We start from the raw sequence: 24921 nt of genomic DNA on the forward strand, positions 1-24921 counted from the left end.
CTTGTTCTTCCCAGCAACAAAACAGCCGGTCTCTGCACACCACAGACAATGTGCTTTACCGCCAAGCCATGGCAGCTATACACACATCTGAGGTTATCATGTACATTTCATAAAGCACAGGCATTCAACAGTATAGGACATGTATTCCATCATGCAGATTTATATGTGCTAATGTCCACATACATATAAATATATATATATGTATATATATATATATATATATATATATATATATATATATATATGTATATATATATATATATATATATATATATATATATATATATGTATATATACACACACACACACACACACACACACACACACACACACACACGCACACACACACACACACACACATATACATATACACACACATACGTAGATATAGAATATATATCACAACAGCGGACCACATGACACCAAAGCATTAGACAAGAATGAAAAGGAAATCACATGCGCCTCCTGCTTTATGTACTGGTATTAATATCAAGGCAAGTGTGTTTCTGTGCATCACATGGGTTCAGACTGTATTAAGGGTAACACTAGGACTGCTGACATTACTCACCAGACCTATTGCCGAATGTATGTGTATGTCTTGCCAACCCAGTCTCTTGGCCGACTGTGACATTTATGGACACTATATAGGAAAACAACAAAGCATGCTTCTCAACACATCCTGGAGCTAGCCACTCACAGATACCAACACATGGAATATGACTGCCGCACATGCACACCTGTCATGCCTTGGAGTAGAGCACCTAACTGTTTATCACACTACAGCATTACGCGATTACAGAACACACTATGGAAATTACTGGGATGCAACACTCCCAGAGGCGTACTTCTAGGTGGGTGACATCATGAGCAATGAAAAAGTCGGCGATAGGGATTGTATGGAAGCATTATTCTTTTCCCAGGCAGACCAAGACACACACACTTGGCATGGCTGGGATTAGAACACAGACCTAACTACTTTATCACACTACAGCATTATACAGTTACAGAACACGCTACTGAGGTTACTGGAGCACAGCACTCCCAAAGGCGTACTTCTAGGTGGGTGACATCATCAGCAATGGAAAAGACGGCAATAGGGATTGTATGGAGTGTGAGCAGTCTAAAAGCATATTTTTGTCCACAGCCAGACAGCGACTCACACAGTTGGCATGGCTGGGATTAGAACACTGACTTAATTACATTATCACACTACAGAATTACACAGTTACAGAATGCGCTACCGAGATTACTGAGACACAGTACTCCCAGAGGTGTACTTCTAGGTGGGTGACATCATCAGCAATGGAAAAGATGGCGATAGGTATTGTATGGAGTGTGAGCAGTCTAAAAGCATATTTCTGACCCCAGGCAGATGGAGACACACACACAGTTGGCATGCCTGGGATTAGAACACAGACCTAACTACCTTCTCACACTACAGCATTATGCAATTACAGAATGCGCTACTGAAATTGCTGGGATGCAGCACTCCCAGAGGTGTACTTCTAGGAGGGTGACATCATCAGCAATGGAAAAGACGGCGATAGGGATTGCATGGAATGTGAGCAGTCTAAAAGCATATTTCTGTCCCCAGGCAGACGGAGACAAACACACGCCAGTGGTGTGATCAGGATAACTGCCTATCTACGGGCCACTATTACAATACTACATAGATATGAGCCACGCCACAGACACTACACCTTTCAAGACTGTCAATATGATCTTCCAGGAATGCGGACATCGACACGGCTGCTGGCAGTTATGATGTACATACCTGTGAACCAGTGTGTTCAATGTAGGAATCCATCCTGAAGTGGGGTATGGCCATCTGTTGACTGGACGACTACTGTCGCTATACAGGGTTACAATGGCCATGCCCATGCACATAGAGGCACATAACCAACACAAGGTGTCACTGGGCATGCTCACACACTTAGTAGCACATGGCTGTTTAGAATGCACTATGTGTCCATCTACACAATTTATTTATCTACAACATTTATTTAAGCATATTAATAAGCACCACAACCATAGCTTTAAGTTTAGGGTCTTGCAAGTGGTTAAGCAATCAATAAGAGGTGGTGACAATATGAATTTTTTAGAGAGGACAGAATTGGAATGGATATTCAGACTGAGGGCACATTTGCAACCTGGTCTGAATAGTGCCATTAATATAAAACCTATATTAGCAGCATGCAGGTAAAATTTTGTCTAATGGCATTATGGCTATTTTATATGTAGTCATATATTGCTGGTCTTAAGCAAATGTATTTTCTTATTGTTATTATGAAAATTTGTTATTTTGTGATATGCAATTTACCTACATACATATTTATTATTTTTATATGAACTCTTATTTATTATTTTAATATTAACTATGCGTTCTTGGATAATTTTGACATATTATTGATATTTGTCCGTTTTATATAGGACGCTATGTGATTGTAGAACAGAAAAGGCTGCAATTATTCTTATTATAGTAATATGAATTTGCTATATATACTTTATGTATATGACAACGTTTGCTTCAACTATGCTTTCTTTTAATAATGTCATTGGCTTTATAAAAAGCTTTTTATGATATGGTTCTAATTGACAACATAGATTATTTTAATTATTAATTTTTGATTAGATTTACACGTATCAATTATGTATATAATAGGATGTTCTATTTTATATTTGTGAGTTGTCACAGAAACTATTCTGATCTAGGAGATCTACTAGGACCAGTATGATGTTTCTTTAAATGCTAATTGGATCAAATATTTAATTAAGAATGAAGCCAATTGACCTGTTAATTAGTGTTTGAGTTTGTATATAAACCTAATGATTTTAGTGTTTTATTGTAACCTGATGAAGCATACTTGGAGTATGTGAAAGCGCTCGTTTTTGTTCCTGTTTTTGTTTGAATAAAAAGCTTGGATTTATTCTATACATCGTGGTGGATTCTGATGGTTTCATAAGACATTTTTCTTCTGCTATTACAACGGAGTCCTTTGGATGGTAACTGCCTTGTTTTTACAGATACTTCTGTTTGTTTTGGGCCTCTGTTACTATCACACAATGGAGGATGTATCGGTTGAATTAGATTATAATCTAATACCTATGGAATCCATTAACAAATGGAAGGATGTTATACATCAGCGTGACAATCCGCTATTGATTCTTGATCTACAATTACCAGCTACTATAGAAACAGGTACTGTGCCAGATTATAAAGAATTCTATAGTAGTCTAAGAGACTTAGAAAATCTTTTATACAAGCTGAATAGACTTACATGGCAAAGGCGACATCTAGAAGCATGCCTTCATTTTAATGTTATCCCCAGGGGTATGCGTGTACTTTGTATGCCTACCTATGGGGACACACATCCTTTTCTACTAAAGAAATGGCAAGAATTGAACATCAGCTTCAGCAAACAGTACATCAGTTTGCTGATTGATTATTTTACCCCTATCGAGAATGAAACAGCAGTGAAGGTAGATGACCTGCATAGGGATCTACTAAAGCGATTTAAAGGGGAAGTTTATCTTAAGAAGATAGATGCCATGTATGTTCAAGTTGTTGCCTTCAGTGAAAGGCTACAACAATTGAAACATAAAAAACTTCTAAGAGACTATAATGATTTTTTATTAGGACAGATCTTTATCTGGCCCAGAAATAATACTCAACCACCAGGGCAACGTCATTCCTATGCAGAGGTAACACAGAGATCTAACAATGTTGATTTGAATGATCCACATATTAGAACTGCTAATGCTTCTGCCTCTAATCCTTCATCACAGACAGTTTCACTGGGCTCCACCCTTACTAATGTATCCAATATTGACTGTGATTTACGAGTGGGAGTAATTGATGTGGCTGACACCCCGCCCCCTAATCAGGAGGGCTTACAGCATTTAGACTGTAGAAATGGAGCACGACCTAAAGCCACAACCAGCTTAACCTCACAAAGTTTTTTTCCGTTTCCCGTGCAATTTCGGCAGCAGAACAGAATGAGATCGAACAGCAGAGGGAGAAGGAAGAGAAAGTTCTCAGTGGAGACTACAGATGGGAGAAGGAGACAGCGGAACTGAATGAACTGGTTTTCAATTTGTCCAGTCGCTTGCTTACAGATAGCGAGCATAATGCATTAAATAAGGGTTTGTCATTTATCCCCTCACAAAATAGTAAATTGGCCGAGATTTTAGTAGATCTACGGACATTTGCAAGAACAATAGCTCTTAGAAAAATGTTCAACGGTACTTCATCAGTTTCTTATGCCAATAGTTATGATTGTTATAAGAGAAGAAGCACTTTTTTGCCTGATATTTTACCTAATGTAAGTTGTTTTATTTCTATGTGTGAAAATGACTTTTATGATTATTTCACAGGTAGGCTGAAAGGTATAAAAAGTAGCAAAGACTTTTATAACCTAAGCCTAGATGAACATCAGGCTCTAGTGAATTTGTCTAGAGACCAGCGAATAACTATAAGACCTGCAGACAAGGGAGGAGGGGTAGTAATGTTAGACACCTCCTTCTATAAAGAATTGATGCTAAAAATGCTAGATGATGATGAAAAATATGAGAAAATAGGAAATAATAGATTAGTGAAGATTATTAATATTGTCCAAGACACATTATATGATTTACTCATGTGCAGGCAAATAAACCAACAGCTTTATGAATATTTCCTGATAGATAAACCCACAATTCCAAATATAAAAGGACTTCTGAAGATGCACAATGAAGTACCCCCCCCCCAATGAAACCGATAGTAGCAGGGGAAAAATGGGTCACTGAGAATATCTCTCGCTATTTAGAATCTAAATTAGGACCCATTGTAAAACAGATACCCTCTATTCTGAAGGACACATATTCATTATTGAAGGATATAGAACATCTGATACAAGAGAAAGAGAAAGAAAAAGACTTACAGTCTAATTTTCTACTAGCTACGCTAGATGTTAAGAACTTGTTCAATACTATACCCAATGAATACGGAATAGAGGCAGTGAGAGATATATTGCATCATGAAGGATCAATGCATAATGATACACAGTTATTAATATGTACCCTACTAGATCTGGTTTTAAATAACAATGTCTTCTCATATCAAGAGAATCTGTATATACAAACATGGGGTGTAGCTATGGGCACCCCATGTGCCAATTCATATGCGAATTTGGTAATGTACTATTGGGAGTCTAAACATCAGTTTAATAGTGAGTATATGCAAGATATTATATTATACAAACGATTTGTAGACAACATTCTTATTTTGTGGAAGGGGGATGTGTCATCTTTAGAGAGCTTGGTAGTATATCTTGAATCAACCACAGATTTCTTAAGATTTACCTTAGAATATTCCATGACCAAGATTAATTTCTTGGATGTTTCTTTATACAAGGGAGAAGAACGCTCCCTTGCTACTACCCTTTTTAGAAAATCCTGTTGGAAAAATGCTATCCTACAGTATAACAGCATGCATCCTAGATTTATTTTTCCTAATATAGTGAAAAATCAAAAAGCTAGGATTGTCAAGCTATGTGATGAACCCCTTGATAGAGATAGACACTTGGTTACTTTAAAGCAGCTATTTTTGGATAGAGACTATCCAATAAATTTAATGGAGGATCATAATATTAGTAATACTGTGAGTAATAACTGGGATATACGGGGAGTCCACATGAGGGCACCACGATGTAAACAGGTTGATAAGATGAAGCTGGTGCCCTTTACTACTAGATATACAAGTGATAATAGTAATATAGTGAATATCATAAAGAAAAATTGGAATATTCTTCTTACTGATATGGATGTGAAAGAAATAGTAGGGCCAACACCGCACTTTAGATATAGAAATAGCAAGAATCTAAAGCGATGGCTGTGTGTTGATAAGGCTCCAGGTCCATTTAATGGAAGAGATTTTAGAACTGTGATAGGAACCTGGCCATGTAGAAAATGTAAAATGTGTAAGTTTATAAGCAAAGAGAATGAATTCATAGTACCTGTACTGAATTATGCGTATAAATTCACTATACATGCCACTTGTAACACCACTAATCTCATTTATTTAGCCACCTGTGATAAATGTCAAGCTTATTATGTGGGTTTAACCTCTAGGAGACTGAGGGATCGCATATATAATCACACATATGAAATTAGAAACAACATTTCAACTAATGCTTTATTTAAGCATATTAATAAGCACCACGACCATAGCTTTAAGTTTAGGGTCTTGCAAGTGGTTAAGCAATCAATAAGAGGTGGTGACAATATGAATTTTTTAGAGAGGACAGAATTGGAATGGATATTCAGACTGAGGGCACATTTGCAACCTGGTCTGAATAGTGCCATTAATATAAAACCTATACTAGCAGCACGCAGGTAAAATTTTGTCTAATGGCATTATGGCTATTTTATATGTAGTCATATATTGCTGGTCTTAAGCAAATGTATTTTCTTATTGTTATTATGAAAATTTATTATCTTGTGATATGCAATTTACCTACATACATATTTATTATTTTTATATGAACTCTTATTTATTATTTTAATATTAACTATGCGTTCTTGGATAATTTTGACATATTATTGATAATTGTCCGTTTTATATAGGACGCTATGTGATTGTAGAACAGAAAGGGCTGCAATTATTCTTATTATAGTAATATGAATTTGCTATATATACTTTATGTATATGACAACGTTTGCTTCAACTATGCTTTCTTTTAATAATGTCATGGGCTTTATAAAAAGCTTTTTATGATATGGTTCTAATTGACAACATAGATTATTTTAATTATTAATTTTTGATTAGATTTACACATATCAATTATGTATATAATAGGATGTTCTATTTTATATTTGTGAGTTGTCACAGAAACTATTCTGATCTAGGAGATCTACTAGGACCAGTATGATGTTTCTTTAAATGCTAATTGGATCAAATATTTAATTAAGAATGAAGCCAATTGACCTGTTAATTAGTGTTTGAGTTTGTATATAAACCTAATGATTTTAGTGTTTTATTGTAACCTGATGAAGCATACTTGGAGTATGTGAAAGCGCTCATTTTTGTTCCTGTTTTTGTTTGAATAAAAAGCTTGGATTTATTCTATACATCATGGTGGATTCTGATGGTTTCATAAGACATTTTTCTTCTGCTATTACAACGGAGTCCTGTGGATGGTAACTGCCTTGTTGTTTTTACAGAGTACTTCTAGGAGGGTGACATCATCAGCAATGGAAAAGATGGTGATAGGGATTGCATGGAATGTGAGCAGTCTAAAAGCATATTTCTGTCCCCAGGCAGACGGAGACAAACACACACCAGTGGTGTGATCAGGATAACTGCCTATCTACGGACCACTATTACAATACTACATAGATATGAGCCACGCCACAGACACTACACCTTTCAAGACTGTCAATATAATCTTCCAGGTATGCGGACATCGACACGGCTGCTGGCAGTTACGATGTACATACCTGTGAACCAGTGTGTTCAATGTAGGAATCCATCCTGAAGTGGGGTATGGCCATCTGTTGACTGGACGACTACTATCACTATACAGGGTTACAATGGCCATGCCCATACACATAGAGGCACATAACCAACACAAGGTGTCACTGGGCATGCTCACACACCTAGTAGCACATGGCTGTTTAGAATGCACTATGTGTCCATCTACATAATGCTATACTGGGCATGCTCACAGACTTAGTAGCACAGGGCTGTTTTGGATGCACTCTGATTCTAAACACAGAAGGGGACAGTGGCCATGCTATTACAGTTAGATGTGAACAACACATTGTAATGGACTCCGGTGTAGATAGTTGTCATTGTTAGCAGGAACGCTGCACTACATATATCTGATACTGGTCTTCTACACAACATCTGCTGCTGTCCATCTCCTTAGATGTACCAATCTAAACCTGGCACACTAATACCACCTGTGGTGATGTCCTTCCAGGAGTGGCTACTTCGCCCATATAGTGCCATTCATAGATGAATGTCCTGAGACCAGGTTAACACCCTGACACCTAGAGGACAACTGCATTGTATGTGTATGCTAAACAGTGCTAGATGTGTAGCATTCATAATCACAGCTGCCCAATGTAGATCCAACAATAGGGAATACTGACATCTGTGCATTGAGGAACACCCGGCTGAAGGCTCAGTTGTGCACAATAGTACTACCACCATATACCTCAGATAGAGACATGAGGGTCATAACACCGTTACGGACCACTCCAGGTGGTGGTGTCCCCAAGTACATGAAGGCCACTCACATGTACTGACCAGTACACCCTCAAAAGGCATCACAGATGTGTCAGGTGCAGATCACAGTGTCAAAGGCCGCAGTCTAGGATGTAGTCTTCAGACATCACCATGTCCTTGGACCAGCAACACACATCCATACATGTAGTAGAACATATATTAGTACAACACCATGTGACCCATGAAAAGTGGACTGTACCTAGCTCTACATCAACTGTTCAGACTACCCCTGTACTGACACAGTTGCATCATGTGTTATGCAATGCAATGATACCACTGTTCGTAACCAGGTCAGCTGTACACATAACAGGGGCCCTGGGTCATATACAGCAGTAACAGATGACTGTTGCTGTACACCAGTAAACACCCTCATGTTTGGATATGACACACATGTACCTGCCGTGGATATGTACATGCCACACACACAACACATATGTACATAGCATATCTGTTGCTGTTCTTCATGCAGACAGGTGGCTACAGCAATTACACACATGCACATGGAAGGTAGGTCCATGGCTGTTGAATGCTAATAGTACATAAGGTGTGATATCAATGTTGACTGAGTTAACATTCCCTCTGGTCTGTTTACCCATGACAACTATCATATCATACAACAGTCCATGTGTCATATATGTCATCACACATGTCCACCAATTGCAATGCCCACAAACATGGCTAAATGACAGGAATGTAGGACCTACACACATGTACATGTAGTGGTGTGCATTCAGCTACCATGCATGTGCAGTAGCTGATGTTTGCAGGTGATGTGTGTCTTACTACAACATGCAGTTGCAATGCAGCCCCATCATTGCCAACTGTATATGGTGATATACTGACAGTACGGTAAGATGTACATCAGGTATGGATGGATGTGTGGACATAACTAAGTGGTGGGCCATCTTTGCAGATGGATGTTTGCTGAAGACAGTTCACAGGTGTGTCACAAGCCGTCCTACCATAACATGTGCAAACACTAAGCTATGTTTCTGTTAATTGAAGGGGAAGGCATACAACCTACACAGTGGTCAGGGTGTCACTGACTGTAAATCACTTGACACCTGTAACACTTAAGACCTCCCGTGTGCATATATCAGCACAATTGCCAAAGGTAGCATCGGTAATCATTGTAATGCAGGCAATACTGCTGCATGTCTGTCATACGTATCATAAGATAGCAGGTATTTGATTTACAGTACAGCCATGTGTGTTTGCTTGTGTGTCCATATATGCCACGTATGGTGGGAATACATCCCATTGTTACTCACACTCTTGTACACTGTTGAAGAGATCTGTACATACTGCAGTGTAGAAAGCATGACATAGGCAGGGGTGGGGTGTGTATCACACACATGTGAGCTATCTGAATGTGCATGACATAGGTGCATTCAATTGTGAACTCCACAGTGTGTGTGTGTGTATGTATGTATGGCTCCATGGAGTGAGGATGTATGTTATCATAGTGAACAGATAGGACCCCTAACCCCTCCAGGTGATGCAGTCTACTACCCTGTTTAGTTCTCAACAGTTGCTTGTGTATATTGAAGGTGTGTTACTTTTAAGGGTTTCAGCTTTATGTTTATGGCTTTTATTTCAAAATACTATGTGTATGAATCATTTAAGTATTTGTCAACATTTTTATTTCACACACATATCATCCTAACTTTATGGTTATTCCCAATGTATTGTTTTTTGGTAAAGTGTAGGATTTTTTTACATATTGCAATATCTTTTATTTTTCAGTATGTAAAAGCAGGTATTTTCCTGTATGTTTTAAGGTTCTGTATTTTTAAATGTTAAGTGATTATCACTGTTGTGATTAATTTGTACTGAACCAATTAAGATCACTGTATAAAACCTGACTTTATGGTATCATGAGGTAATTCTGAGGAAGTCTGCACACTTGAGCAAACGAAAAGCGCTTTAATTAAACTTATCTTGGATTATTTGCTGTCTATCTGGTGGTTGCTGCTGGTCCAGTCACTTTTTGAACACTTTGTTTTTTGAGAAGAACGTTGGGTGCTTTGTGTTCTGGCTCATTTTGGTATTTATTAGTTGCTTCTGTGTTTGATTTACCCTGTTGATGCTGTCGATCTTAGGCATTACTGACTAGCTGTACATGTGTATTCTCTGTGTCACGTCATGTGGGTGCACAGTACTGTAATGATGATTACCACATAGGCAGGGGTTCTCACCTCAACACTATCAAGTGTGTGTGTGTGTTATAGTGTCATTGACCCCGTGAGTGTTGGTGTGTTACTGTGTGTTTGAATACATTTGTGTGAATACGTGTGTGTGTGTGTGTGTGTGTGTGTGTGTGTGTGTGTGTGTGTGTAGTTGTGTGTTCTCATTTGGTAATGTGAATGTGTATTACTGCTACACAGTGAGGCCTCAAGCTATCAACTGGCCTTTACCCTTGTCATCAGCTAGACCGCTATATAAACTCCCTGGCCCATGTAACTGTACTTGTGATGTCACCTGGTATGGATGTCATGTCTCTAGCCAATGTAGCTTAGTACACAGCTTCCATGCTCCTGGATCAGTAGATTTGTAGATATCGTTGGAATGTCAGCTTTTCTAACAGTGAGGTTGAAGCTACGAATAGCATGCTGGTATTGCCATACATACCTGTGAGTAGTCCACATTTACACATGGGAAACTGCAAACACTGGCACTCAACGGCACATGAAATTAGACCTGAAGGAGGGAAGCAGGACATCATTACCAACATGCTGTTACTGTTGTTACCAAGACACATACTGTGAACAGAAAACAATGCATTCTAAACCTGTACTACATGGTATGTCTGCTGCATGTCAACAGTACACAACAATTGTAATCTACACTTATCTCCCTATTCTGTTCACCCTGTGCATCAGACCATAGGAGCATGTCCCTGCACCGATGGTGTGGATGACAGGGATGTGGCACAGGCATCATCATATGCACAGGGTGATAATGTTTGCCAGGGGCCTAGGCTGCACCAGTGGATGACATCATGTGTGGGTTAGGGCCTGTGATCTAATTGGCCATGTGTGGTTGTTATGCATGTGAGTGTTGCGCTGCCCTACATATGTTTCTGGTGTGTGCGTGTATGTGCGCACACAGTTCTGCCATGTGTCTGGCCTACACAGGGGTATTATTGACAGCTCCAGACTGTACAAACCAGGTTTTACAGCTCACGGTGTCCGGCCACGGCCATGTGACCTGTGTCTGCCAGGGGTTGCACAGGCACTACCAGGCAGAGGTGCAGATTGGGTATTGTCCAATGACACATGTCCACTGGAACTGTGTCCCCATTGGGACCATCCAGGGCCATGTGCATGTGGCCTGCTGTGTCCTGGTGTGGACAGCACAGCACCAGCTGCACTACTGCTGCTACCGCCACTATGGGAAGGGGCATGTGAGGTAGCTCATTCACGTAGACCTGCACCAGGTGATGTAGCTGGCCTATGTCCATGTGCCCTACGCCTCACTCCTACCAGATGTTCCATCACAGACAGCTCACACTCGTGGATTGTCATGCCACGGTCAAGGATTCCAACCATGTCACCCAATCGTCTGTCCAGAACCTCAGCAATCTGCTGTTGAGCATTTGCCAATGCCTGGATGTTGTCATTTAAAGAATGGATAGCAGCCCTCTGAAGCCTCTGCCCTTCTCTGTTCTGCTGTTCAGCACATGCCTATGCCACCATTACACCCTGAAACATGCATCTGGTGACACCAGCTGCTGCATTCTGTTTTGCAGAGGCATGCCAGCCAGAGGTCCTCCTACGAGCAGCACGGGCCACATGCCTGTGTGGCCCATCTCCAGTCATTTGCCTGACACCATGGTGTGAATACACACCTTCCGTAGCCACCACACTTTTCTGTTCCAAACTACCACGCGCCAACTGTCCTTCCTCTATGGCCACTGGTGATGGGGTATGTGTTGGCATGAGATCTTTGTGCGGGGATGAGGGGGATATAGGTGGAATGGCAACCAATGTCACAAATTCAGCCCCTGACAACCCTGCCTGTGCCTCAAGCATATGTTCATCATCACTGCTAGAGTCTGTGGGGACACTAACATCAGATGGACTGCAGGAGGGTAACACACCTGCATCACCTGTGAAGGCAAACAAAGACTCTACATTACAATACAGATACACACACACACACACACAGACACACACACACACACACACACACACACACACACACACACACACACACACACACACACCATGCATGTGATTTGACAGAAGGCATGCAACATGCATGTGATACAGCAGATGGCATGCAGCTCAGACAATAATAGTGGTAGTTATTATACATCCCTGGGTTGCACACAACAGCAAGCATGTGTCATCGCAGAGGCCATGCATTTCACACAATCATGGTAGTAAGCATGCGTCCCTGAGTTACACCATCTGGACCAGCACAGGTTGACAGTACACATGGCTGATGTGTGGCATATGACCTTGACATTAGCATGTAGTATGACATGTAATCTGCTGACGTGTGCATTAACATGCATACATGTTTAACACAATGGTGTCCTGTCACAAATACAGTGGGGTAATGGTGTCACATTGCAGTGTTGTCTGTCCACCCTACAGATAAAATGCACATTTAGCAGATGTGCATGACCATTGAAGGGTATTATGAGGCGTGTATATTGCTATACAGTGTGAAGTACAGACACAGTGCCATTGCATGGAATCATGAGGCGTCTCTATTGCTATACAGTGTGAATTACAGACACAGTGCATAGCCATGACTGTGTGCATACAGAATACATATATACTGTGGATTGTGACCCACATCACTGAGGTGTATATACACTAAACCATGATATGGAATGTGTGGCACAGGTCACTGAAGGGCATACGGATGACACCCCTGCACATCTGCAAACATATTTTAGCTTCCTGGAAACCATGTACACACATGGCAGACTTGTCAATACACCATGTCCCACATGACATTTGTGTACCACACACATGAGGTGCATGGCTGACAGTGATGTCCAATAGCAGCAAGGGAAATTTACTCTATCTGTGGCCTGATGTGGATGTCTGCATATGTATGTGGATGCTGTACATGTGACTACTGTCATGCTGTGACACAGTCATGACGTTCAACACATCTTATGTGGTTGAATGAAGTTACACCTCCACAAGCTGTGCACAGGCTTGTAGGATGTCCAGTGTTCCACATCTGCAATATAACCATTCAACAAAGGCTATAGTTGGACCATGTGTAGCCAATGTACAACAGGGTGTACACACAAACACATCACATCTACTGTGTGTTGCTACATGTCTCTGGCTATCCTCCATGGCCATGTGTGAACATGTGTTGGCCAAATGGTTGTGATGGCCATCTATTTCACATGTCTGTGTTGTCCCATATGACATACACCCATAGATGTCATATAATCCACTGTCCACAGGGTTATGCAGACAAAGGGTTGTATGTTTGGTATGTGGGGTATGTTTTATGGGATAGTGAGACAGTGTTGCAGCCGGCCCACTACATGTCATGGACATGTCAGATGGCACATCACAATGTGTGCACTCATAGCAGGGGCATAATCCACAATGGTGAATCCTGTGGGCTGCCCATACTCCAGCTCACTGTGTAGTACTGTTTGTGTACCCCACCTGTGGAGTTCTGATATGTAGTACATGTTCCTACATTGAACAACACCTCCATCATTGTATGCACAGCTAACCACACATCTAGCAATGACAGTTTTTGAGGTTTCATGTCAGTGTTTCACTTAGTTTGTAAGTATTGCACATGGGTAGCCAGTGTGATGGATTGCAGATGCGACCTGTATATTGTGACCGGATCATACATTATGTGTACATGTGTTAACTGGCCACATGGTGAATAGATCTGTGCATTAACATGCCTGATACTTATAACTGTCTCACCTGCAATGACCTGCTGTCTTAGCGGAATGCCAGAGGTACCTATATAGAGGTGACACAGCAGTATGATCATTATCCATGCCTGTATGATAGGTTACAGGGTGCAATGTGCATGTTAACACATTTGCCAGTACAATAGGATATAGTATGGAGTATGCACATGTGTGCATACACAGAGTAGCATACTATAGTATGCGGCATGTGTGTATACATGCCTTGCATATGATATTACATTAAATATTGTACAGTGACACATGCAACTTTATGGGATGTAATAGTTATATGTGCAGTAGTGACTTACCAGGCAACTCCAGGCTCGGTGGCTGAGAGACACCCACCTCCACAATGTCAGCTAAGGCTTGTGGATGCTGTTCTGATGGTGTCCCCAGGTTGGCCAGTAGATTCTCGGTATGTGTGAGTCGGGACTGGGTTGGTGGCCCACCACCTGTTGCACCTTGTTCCCTAGCGATTGCATTTGCACGCTGTTTTGCACATCTGATCAGGTTCATGCAATGTGTGCGCACCTGCTGGTATGTGCGGTTATAGGCACCCATATCATTAACCCTCCTGCGAAGTTCCTGCTGCAGGTCATCCCAGTGCTGTGCATCCTGTGGCACATGGCTAAATAGGACATCATAGTTGTCTTGGAGGTAAGGTATAAGGGCCTCATGCTCCAAGTGGATATAGGCTGGGAGCCTTGCTCGCAGCATATCTGGAAGACATAATGATGGAGACAGGTCACAGTATCTCAGAGATGCACAGAGATACAGCTACACAGACATGTGTATCACATTTATTACATACAAACAGCTGTCTTTGCAAATCTTCATGACACTGACACCACTGACATGTTTGTGTCAAACACATGTGACACCCAATGGGGATTGGATATTATCACCATATATGTGTGTCACCTGATTACATTTCTCATACTCCATGTGGATGCTGTCTTGATGTGGGCATGTCTGTTTGCCTGTGCTGGTGTTCTTACCTATCAGCAATGCCTGGTTGTGTCCACATTAATGCTGCCGACCTTGATGCTGTGTATATGTCACATATAAACACATACACTGCCTTAATGGACATGACCTGTGACAATGCAGACATGCACACGGAAGCATTTACATGCATGTGTTTTGCCATATACATCTACACGGCACTGTACAGCAGTGCAACATCTTGCCACATATCGCCTGTGTTGCACATGTGATACACATGGAACACTGGCTAGCCTGATGGTATTTGCAGGGATGGTTATCAACTATAGCATGTACGGCCAAGGTCATATAGTAGTCTGTATGTCCTGGGCCATGTATGAGCCTAGGATGTAAGGTTACCTAGCTGTAGCTGACAGCGTGTTTCCGGTGCCAGGTGAAGCAGTGCCACATAACTGATCCACATGGTTAATGACACATCTACCATGCGGTCATCACACCATGTCTGATAGAGGTGAAATGTGCAGCTTTGCTGGACAGGGTTGCATAGTATGGCAGGAGTATGTAACGTGTATGGCACAAGGATCTGTCCAGCATGTGGCGATCCTTGTACTAGGAAGGTGGATGTCCATGACGTATGTATTTCAGATCAGGATATGTACATGTAGCATGTCCAACATCACAGTGTTGGACATGTCTTTATGCAGGGTAGGCATCATGCTACATAGTAGAGATGAGGATTGTGAAGGCTGGTGTCAGCCATCCAAACATGGCAAATACCCCTTAAAGGTGATATGTGATCTGATATTTGTCACTTGAGTGATGACTATGGCTGTACAATGATCTCCATGTTCATGGATGGCACTCTGTCATGACTAGGGTTGCCTCTTATGACTACCTAATAGGCTTGGTGATGTCACTAGCTCAGGGAGGTAAACTGCACAGCAGTATCCCTTACACACAGTGTCCATTATGTTGACCGCTGCCTAGGTGGTTGTTCATGGGTACAGGGTTATTAACCTAGCGGTGACAATGCAATATGCAGCTGTCAAATTGTGCACATATGTCACACACCTCACCCACAAAGCCCCTTCTGTATGTTGTCCACAACACTGAGTCAGTTATTGCTCCTAGGTCATAGCCATTCGCATACTTGCATAGGCAGATGCCTCTCATTTTTCTGTGTGGTATGGGCTACAATGAGGGGGAGTACAACAATCTAACCCTGTTTTACTGTAGCTGCCACTGGTGTGATATGCACATATTACTCAGGCACCTTTTGTAGTGTTGGTTCTGTCAACAGTCTACTGGCAGAACACTCCTGTGACATACAAAGGTACATCTAGTATACTGAGTGTAGGTGGAACACAGTATGGGTGATGATGTCCTTTGACCTGTCAAAGGTATGATATGCAGTGTGAAATCATCCGTACTGTCATCTACATCTGTACTGCTAACAACATATACGTTGATTAAGGTTCATGGACTTTCAGACCAGACTCAGCAGGGTAGTAGTGCAGTGCCTCCCATTATGAGTGGTGTCTCCACTTTGTGGGTTGTGATAACTGTTGGTGTGCACCATTCAGTGTTTTCACAGACTGACATGAAGCTATGTTTTACATGATGTGCATGTGCAGAGCAAACTGTTTTGCCATATGTGTATGATACAACCAGGGATGTGGACAGGTCCCATGCAGCCTGAGTGCACCTTGTACCATCATAGTTATGGTTACAGGGGCTCTGTAGTGTTAATGGATATGTGATTGTGTACCTGCTGGGGGGGGGGGGGCAGTGTGTTTATGTTATCCAACACCCTATCTGTATTGCTTATTCATGCTCAGCACTTGTTCAGAACATGTAAGCACTTCATGAACTACTAATTACTATAGCACTCAGTCCTCCTCATTACCTACAGGCAGACACTGTTTGTACTTACATTTCCCGCTTGCTTAGAGTAAAACAGCTCTTGTACACACTTTCCTCACATATCTAGTGGGAAATAGTTAAATATTCAGGCATGTCCAAGTGTCAATTCCCAATGTTATCGCCTGTCTATACGATGAATAAGGCATCATGAGGCAATATAGAAATTGTCTCATGTACACAGTCAATATTCCCCTCCCAACATACAAAACTACAACCTGTGGGAGATGCACATATCTAGCCATGCTGGAGGTAAAGCTCTCTCCAACCCAGACTGAACCTGACAATCTTGTGGGGATGTTAAACGTTTGCACCATACCACACTCATCACATAGTCTCACTAGATCTGCACCACCACAGGCCACACATACTAAGACTATAGCATTTGCGGAGCCTCTCAATACTACTCTGTCTAGGCAACAGAGAGCTCCAAAGCAGAAATGCAGGCAGCCCCCATCCCCCAGCACAACACCAATTACTTATAGCCCACAGACTCAGTGTGCCCATCAACGACAGCCAATAGGGTGATATAATGTACTCAACACACTAGTCATAGGTGACTCTATAGGCAGTCACACTGATGTCCCACTCAGCAGGCTACACAAGGTGATAGTTACTGTCAGCTGCCTGTCGGGTAACAGGATCCGCAACATAACCTATGCACTCAGGTCACTCCTCAACAGGTACAATATGACTGTGTCATTCTCCATGTTAGTGTGAATGCCCTGAGATGTACCTTCCTGGACTACAAGTAAAGAGACATGGGATAGCTCTCCGATCTTGTAGCCCAGGCAGGTATCACCCTAGCCCTGAGTAGCATTTGGCCACCATCCAGACTGATAACGCAGTACAAGGACAAAATGATTTACTTCAACAATTGGCTATGCTTCTGGTGTCATTCCAAGGGTATCCAGTATCTGTCTGCTTTGAATGACATGGTCGACAGAACACGATGCTTTGGCACAGATGGCCTGCACCTGTCGGCCCTGGGATTACGGATAATGGCTAAGGCTCTTGCTGCTCCTATAGTGACTGTTTTAAGCACGGTTCAAATAACATATTCACCACCATAACAGGAACAGGCAAGCAAAACCTAAGGGTAATGCTACTCAATGCTTAACGTGTTCATCTCAAACACACTCACCTGAGGCACTCCTTGTAATGGACCACTTCGATATCTGTGCAGTGACTGGGACCTGCTTCTAGGCTCCTGAGAGCACCCCTGAACTACCAGGCTATTACTCATACCACACCTTTCAGTCATGTAACCAGGACTGGAACACCCACGGCAGAGGTGTGTCCATATTTCCACTATTTCACTCCACTAGTGAAGACCCCTTCTCCATTCTTTCTGAGCTTAGGGCTTACCTCACAACTCTCCTTGTGCCAGAATAGAACTGACCCTAACTACTCCCTCATCCATACCTTTAGCCCACTCCTTACACTTTGTCCAGACCCACTCCACATCACCTTCTACTACTTACACTTACTTATATTGCTCTCTGATAGTCTCTCGCTCCTCTTCTGCTCTTGGGCTCAACCCGCTCTGTTCGCCTCAAGTGGCTCACTCCGCTCCCCTACCCTGCCCCCAAATTCCACCCGCCCCCAGCCCATCTACATTTATCCCTCCAACATACCACTCCCACTTCCATTCTACTCCAATCAGTACTCAGTCCTCTGAACACACCTTCCTTCTTTTCCCGCCAAAACTAACTTTCTTTCTCATCCCCATTCTCAACTAATTAACCAATCCTACTCCTTTCCCTCTTTTAGACCACACCCCTCTATATCCAATACTACTGTCCTTCAGTTGTAATATATCATATACTCTCTCTATATAACTCTATCTCCCTTACACCAATACCAATATCCTTTCACTGCCCTACTGTCACCTTTCACAACATGCTCTCTAGATACCCCTCCATCTTTCCTTCACTATTGCTTCTCCTCTCCTTATCTTACTTACACCATCTCTCCCAGCCTACTATTTGCTCCAACTCCCATTCCTTTCATATAACTAACCACCACAATTCACCTCCACTACAATCTTACTCCCACATTTCTTCCTATCTTTATCACTCAGACAACCTTCTTCTTTTTCGTTTCAAACTTATCCCCATCACACATTCCCAATTCCTATAGGAACTAGCAAATCCCTACATTTCACAATAAACCCCAATCTCACAACCCTGCTGTCCATTAACCTAAACTATTACATACAACACCTGATCAGTACTCTCTTATCAGGTGACATCCATCCCAACCCAGGCCCTGCCAATATAACCACCACAACTAAATCTTTACTATTCACTTCCTTAAACTCACAAAGTATCATTAAGAAAGTCCCCAACCTTCATGCCTGGCTTTTACACAACAAACCTGACTTTTTAACTATTTCTGAAACCTGGTTGAAACCACATATTAAGGACTCTGAAATAGTTCCCCCAAACTACTCAATCATAAGAAAAGACAGACCTCTCAAAAAAGGCGGAGGAGTAGCCCTTATATATTCCTCTTCCCTAGTAGTTTCCCCCTACAACAAACCTATCCCACACTTAACGCTGAACTTCTCCTTACCATATCTCAAATCAATAACCACAAACAAATATGTATAGCTTCCGTCTATATCCCTCCAGGTGACAATATTCCTACACTTGAACTTATCCTTTCTTGGCTATCCAGTAACATTAGTAATGAAACCATAATCCTAGGAGACGTAAACATTAACTGGGCCCTTATCCAAGCTCCTTCAAACAACACTAATATTAACCTCTACCATTTCTCACAACTGATCAACTTGCCTACTCACCCAGCCAAAAAACCCTCTGATGGGAGTATACTGGACTGGATCCTAGTCTCCCACCCCCACTACTTCACCAAAAGTGGCATCCTTCCCGACCCACTAGGCGACCACTTACCCACCTTTACCCACCGACTTTCAACTACCCTTCAATGGACCCACAACTTCATTACTATCCGCAACCAGAAAAACTTTAACCCTATAACTTTTTCAAACTCACTTAATGCAGTAAACTGGGCTTGTCTAAAAACATTACCTCTAGACAATGCAGTCTCATACTTCAACTCCACATTCCTAAAATTACTTGACTCTCAAGCTCCCCTACAGACTAAGAGAATAAAAACTAAATCAGCCCCTTGGCTATCTAAAACTACTCTATCTCTCATGAGACAAAGAGACAAAGTGTGGGCACGCTACCAAAAACACAAGACAACCCCACTCCTCATGAATACAAACTGCTCCGCAATAAAGCTAAAAAACTTATCTATTCTGATTGACAAAACTATTTCTCCACACTCCAAAACCAAAACAAAAGCAACCCTCAAAAATTCTGGAAAGGAATCTCCACTCTCCTCCACCCCAGCAAACCAGATACTCCTACCCCTGATCCAAATGCTCCAGAACTAGATTTAGCCACACAATTTAACTCCTTCTTTATTGACTCTATTTCAAAACTAACCTCCTCATTCTCTACCTCCTCCCAATCCACTAATTCCTCTACCTCCTCTTCCACACAAATTCTATCCTCACCCATACAACCCCAAAAATTCAACACCACCCGACTGCACTATCTTCACTTTAAATCCCATTCCTACAACTACTATTAAGAAACTCCTCCAGAAATTAAAACCATGTACCAATGCTCCTGATAATATCCCTTCTTACTTTCTTAACATTGCTGCCGAAAGTCTGGCCTACCCTATTAGCATCCTAATCAACGCTCCCTACTAGAAGGCACAGTTCCCCAAATTTGGAAACAAGCCTTTATTATACCATTACACAAAGGAGGTAACAATAATAACACTACCAATTTTAGACCCATAGCCATCCTGTCCCCCATTTCAAAAATCCTTGAGAAATGTGTGCAAATCCAACTCCTTCCTCATCTCCTAGATAACAACCTCATAACCCCCACAGCATGTCTTCAGACCTAATCATAGTACCATGACTGCCCTTCTCTCTTTCCTTGAAATAGTAAATAAAGCCGAGACTCTGGACAATTTGTTTCCACCTTACTCCTTGATCTTTCCAAAGCCTTCGATACTATCTCTCACAGCCTGCTCTTAACTAAACTCTCCAAACTCTACCTATCCTCCTCCTCTCTGAACTGGTTCTCTAGTTATCTATCAGACAGAAATCAAGCTGTAAAATGGAAAAAAGCAACTTCCTCCTTCCTAAGCACCCCCATCGGAGTCCCACAAGGCTCTATATTGGGCCCTCTTCTATTCAACATCTTTATTAATGACTTCCACAAATCTATCCCTTTCTCTAGCATTATCCAATATGCAGATGACTCCACTATCATCTGCTCCGCCTCTTCTATCTCCATCCTACAAAAACTTACTCAAGACGCCTTCTCTTCCACTGAGCAATGGATGCTTTGCAATCATCTAGCTCTCAATGCCACAAAGACCAAATTAATGTTATTTACTCCCTCCAAACTCCCTCCCCCCAACATAAACTCACTCTTAGTTACCAGTCAAAATAACTCTCCTCTTGAAATAGTGTCAGAGACCAAACTTCTTGGGGTCCACATTGACAACCAACTAAAATTTAGTTCCCACCTACAAAGAACATCAAAAAAACACACCAAAAACTTGGTATGCTATACAGACAAAATGCCTACCTCACACCTACCACTAAAATCACTCTAGCTTCTTCCTTCCTCATTCCCTCCCTCCTCTATGGTGCCCCACTTCTTACTAATATTCAGTGCTCCTTATAAAAACAGCTCACCTCTTGCTATAACAAAATAGCTAGATTCGCTACCACCCATAAGTCTTCCACTCACCACTGTCTCTCCCTCCATAAACTAAAATGGTTAGAACTTCCCAACTATCTTGCTTATACTCAACTAACTCTAGCCCACATGCTTATTCTAAACCCCTCCAACTGTCCCTCCCTCTCCTCTGCCTTTAAAATTCACCATCCAAATAGAGTTCTAAGGTCTAATAATCAAAATCTTCTAGAGGTCCACAAACCAAATCATCCCCCAGGCAAAAGCCTCCTTTCCTTCAGCCTTGCTCGCCTCTGGAATTCCCTACCTCCAAACATCCGCACTACTTCTAACCACTCCACCTTCAAGAAATCACTTTTCTTACACCTAGAATCTCAATGGGAATGCTCTTGTACCCACCCCACATAACCAACTCCACCTTTCCCTGTACTAACATTATACTCTATTCATCTACTATGCTCGTTCATTAAAATGCTTTTATGTTTTGCTTTTATTCCTTCATTAGCCTGTACCAAGATTGTCACTGACAAATCTTAAGTACATTTATGTTTTTGCTTATGTTTTGCTTATGTTCTTTTATAGTATGTACCTATATATTTACAGTCAATGTTTTTGTAAATTGATTTTCTTTTTTGGAGCTTTTCTCCCCAGGACTCCATTGAAAACGGGTTCTTTAATGGCCCAATGGACTATCCTGGTAAACCAACTGCAATAAATAAATAAATAAATAAATATTTCCCAAGGATATTCACACCTCCAGGCTGGTTGCTTAGCACAATGCATCAGAGGTAATCCGAGTGCAACTAACTCTTGCCATAACTGCTATATACATTGTAGCTTGCTACAGATCCCACACCATACCTCACAGTTAACGGTCCTCACTTCTTGGTGTACTGGAATGTAGGGTTCAAACAGACACTACTGATGTGCAACTTATACTACCACACCATTAACTGGGATATCTATTCATGTACCAACACATTAGGCCAACGCTTTCTGGAATTCATAACTTCCAATCACCTGGATCAACCTATCCACACCACCACCAGGGCCAACAATATCCTAGACCTGGTCATTACCAAAATGTGTGACTGGTGTTCCACACCTGGGGTTATCTCCTTGTTGGTCAGATCCGAACATATGCTAATCACCCTTGTTATCCACATCCCGGCACCATACCCTTTACGGAAAACACAGTACAATATTTCTACAAAGCCAACGTCAGGTTTCTTATGACAGCAGTAATAAACGTCATGACACCTGTGCAGATGGACAATGCAGATACAACTGCTGAATCATGCACAACTGCACTTAATTAGCACTTACACGACTGCATGGATCATGCTATCCCAAACAGAGCCATGACAGTACTCACCAGAAAACGGACACCACTCTGGTGGTCCACTGCTATGGACATAATGTACAACAGAAGGATGAGACTGTTGCAAAGTAGAGTACAATCACATGAGTGGAGGAGCTCCATGGTCAGCCTCAGTAAGAATCTGAGATCCCTCATCACATCCTCCAAATCTAGCTACGTAAACATTACCGCAACTAATTCCAAGGACTACCACAAGGCGTTCTAGAGATATGTCACTACTCTCGATGGCGATACCCACATCTGCTCTGACATACAGCAGTAAGGAATGAACATTACAGAACCGACTGATATTGGCAAAATCCTGGCAGATAGGTTCAGTGCTAACCTTACACCCTTCTCACACCCTAAAGGGCCCATATCTATACAGGAACGATGCAGAGTCCCAGCAATAACAACTATGCAGTTCAAAGCTGCACTCTCTAAAGCCAGGAACACAGCATCCATGTAACTGTAAAACATCCCGTGCTGCAATTTCCACAAACTTCAGAATGAAATGGCTCCCAATTTGGGCACCATATTCACTAATAGCCTTGCATCAGGCATTGTGGCCCCTGAATTTGCACACAGCAACAGTTATCACACTCCACAAAGGTGGCGCCACAATGGACCAGGGGAACTATTGCCCTATATGCCTGACTAGACTGTTCTGCAAGGCTATGGAGTACATCATCATGGATCTCATTCACTGAGACATTGGTGGCCTCCAAACCTTTGATCCCACCCAGTTTGGATTTGTTAGGGCCAGACCATGCCTCCTAAACCTGGTGGAGTCCTTTGAGACAGTTACCAAGGCAGTAGATAAGGGTAAGGAGGTCCACACAGCCTACCTTGACCTCTCAAAGGCTTTCAACACTGTCCCCCATTTGGGTATTGTCAACATACACATCCACCTGCACATTAACCCCTACATCACAAGATGTTATGCAAAGTGGCTCACGGACAGAAGCCACACAGTGAGGGTAGCATACCATAGTTCCTACTGTAAATCACTTACAATTGGCATCCCCCAGTCCTTGGTCATAGGGTCCCTCATGTTCAGTATATGCTTCTCTGAGGTACAGGCTAGCACAGGAGGACTTACCCTGAATAGGTTTGCAGATGACTGCAAACTAGGGGCCATGATTGATTCCCCAGCTGATACAGACACCCTCCATAAGGGTGTCACTGGGACGGATACCTGGTGTCAATAACATGGCCTCAAGCTGCATGCCACAAGGTGCATAGACAACTCCTTTGGATTACACCAATCACCCATGGACTATCATATAGGTGGTAGTCCCCTACATACATAAGATGGAATAAGGGATCTTAGAACCCAAGTAGATGGCATTCACTCCTTTGATAACCATATTGCCAAGGTGGTGTGGATATCCTTCTACGTGGCCTCCCTAATCTCTAATGGGTTTGTAGCCAGAACAAAGGCAGCCGTTGTGCCTCTCTACTCATGTCTTATGAAACACATTAAAGGGTACAACACCCCATTTGGGATGTATCTTATGAGACAACAGCAATGGCTTTAAATACCACAACATTATCACACCAAGAGAAATACTGACATCTGAAGAATGACGTATGTATCCCAACTACTGAAACCCCAACTGTACTCGTTTGCATAACCCATACTCAGAGGTGATCCCTGCTGAACATACAAGGCCCATGTCCAAAATAATATTGATGGATATGCTCCACATAAGCAAAAGCCACTGAGAGCCACATGCTCTGGGATATGTAC

Source organism: Protopterus annectens, chromosome 7.part0 (genome assembly GCF_019279795.1).
Source record: "Protopterus annectens isolate FY-2018-M chromosome 7.part0, PAN1.0, whole genome shotgun sequence".
NCBI classification, from domain to species: domain Eukaryota; kingdom Metazoa; phylum Chordata; order Ceratodontiformes; family Protopteridae; genus Protopterus; species Protopterus annectens.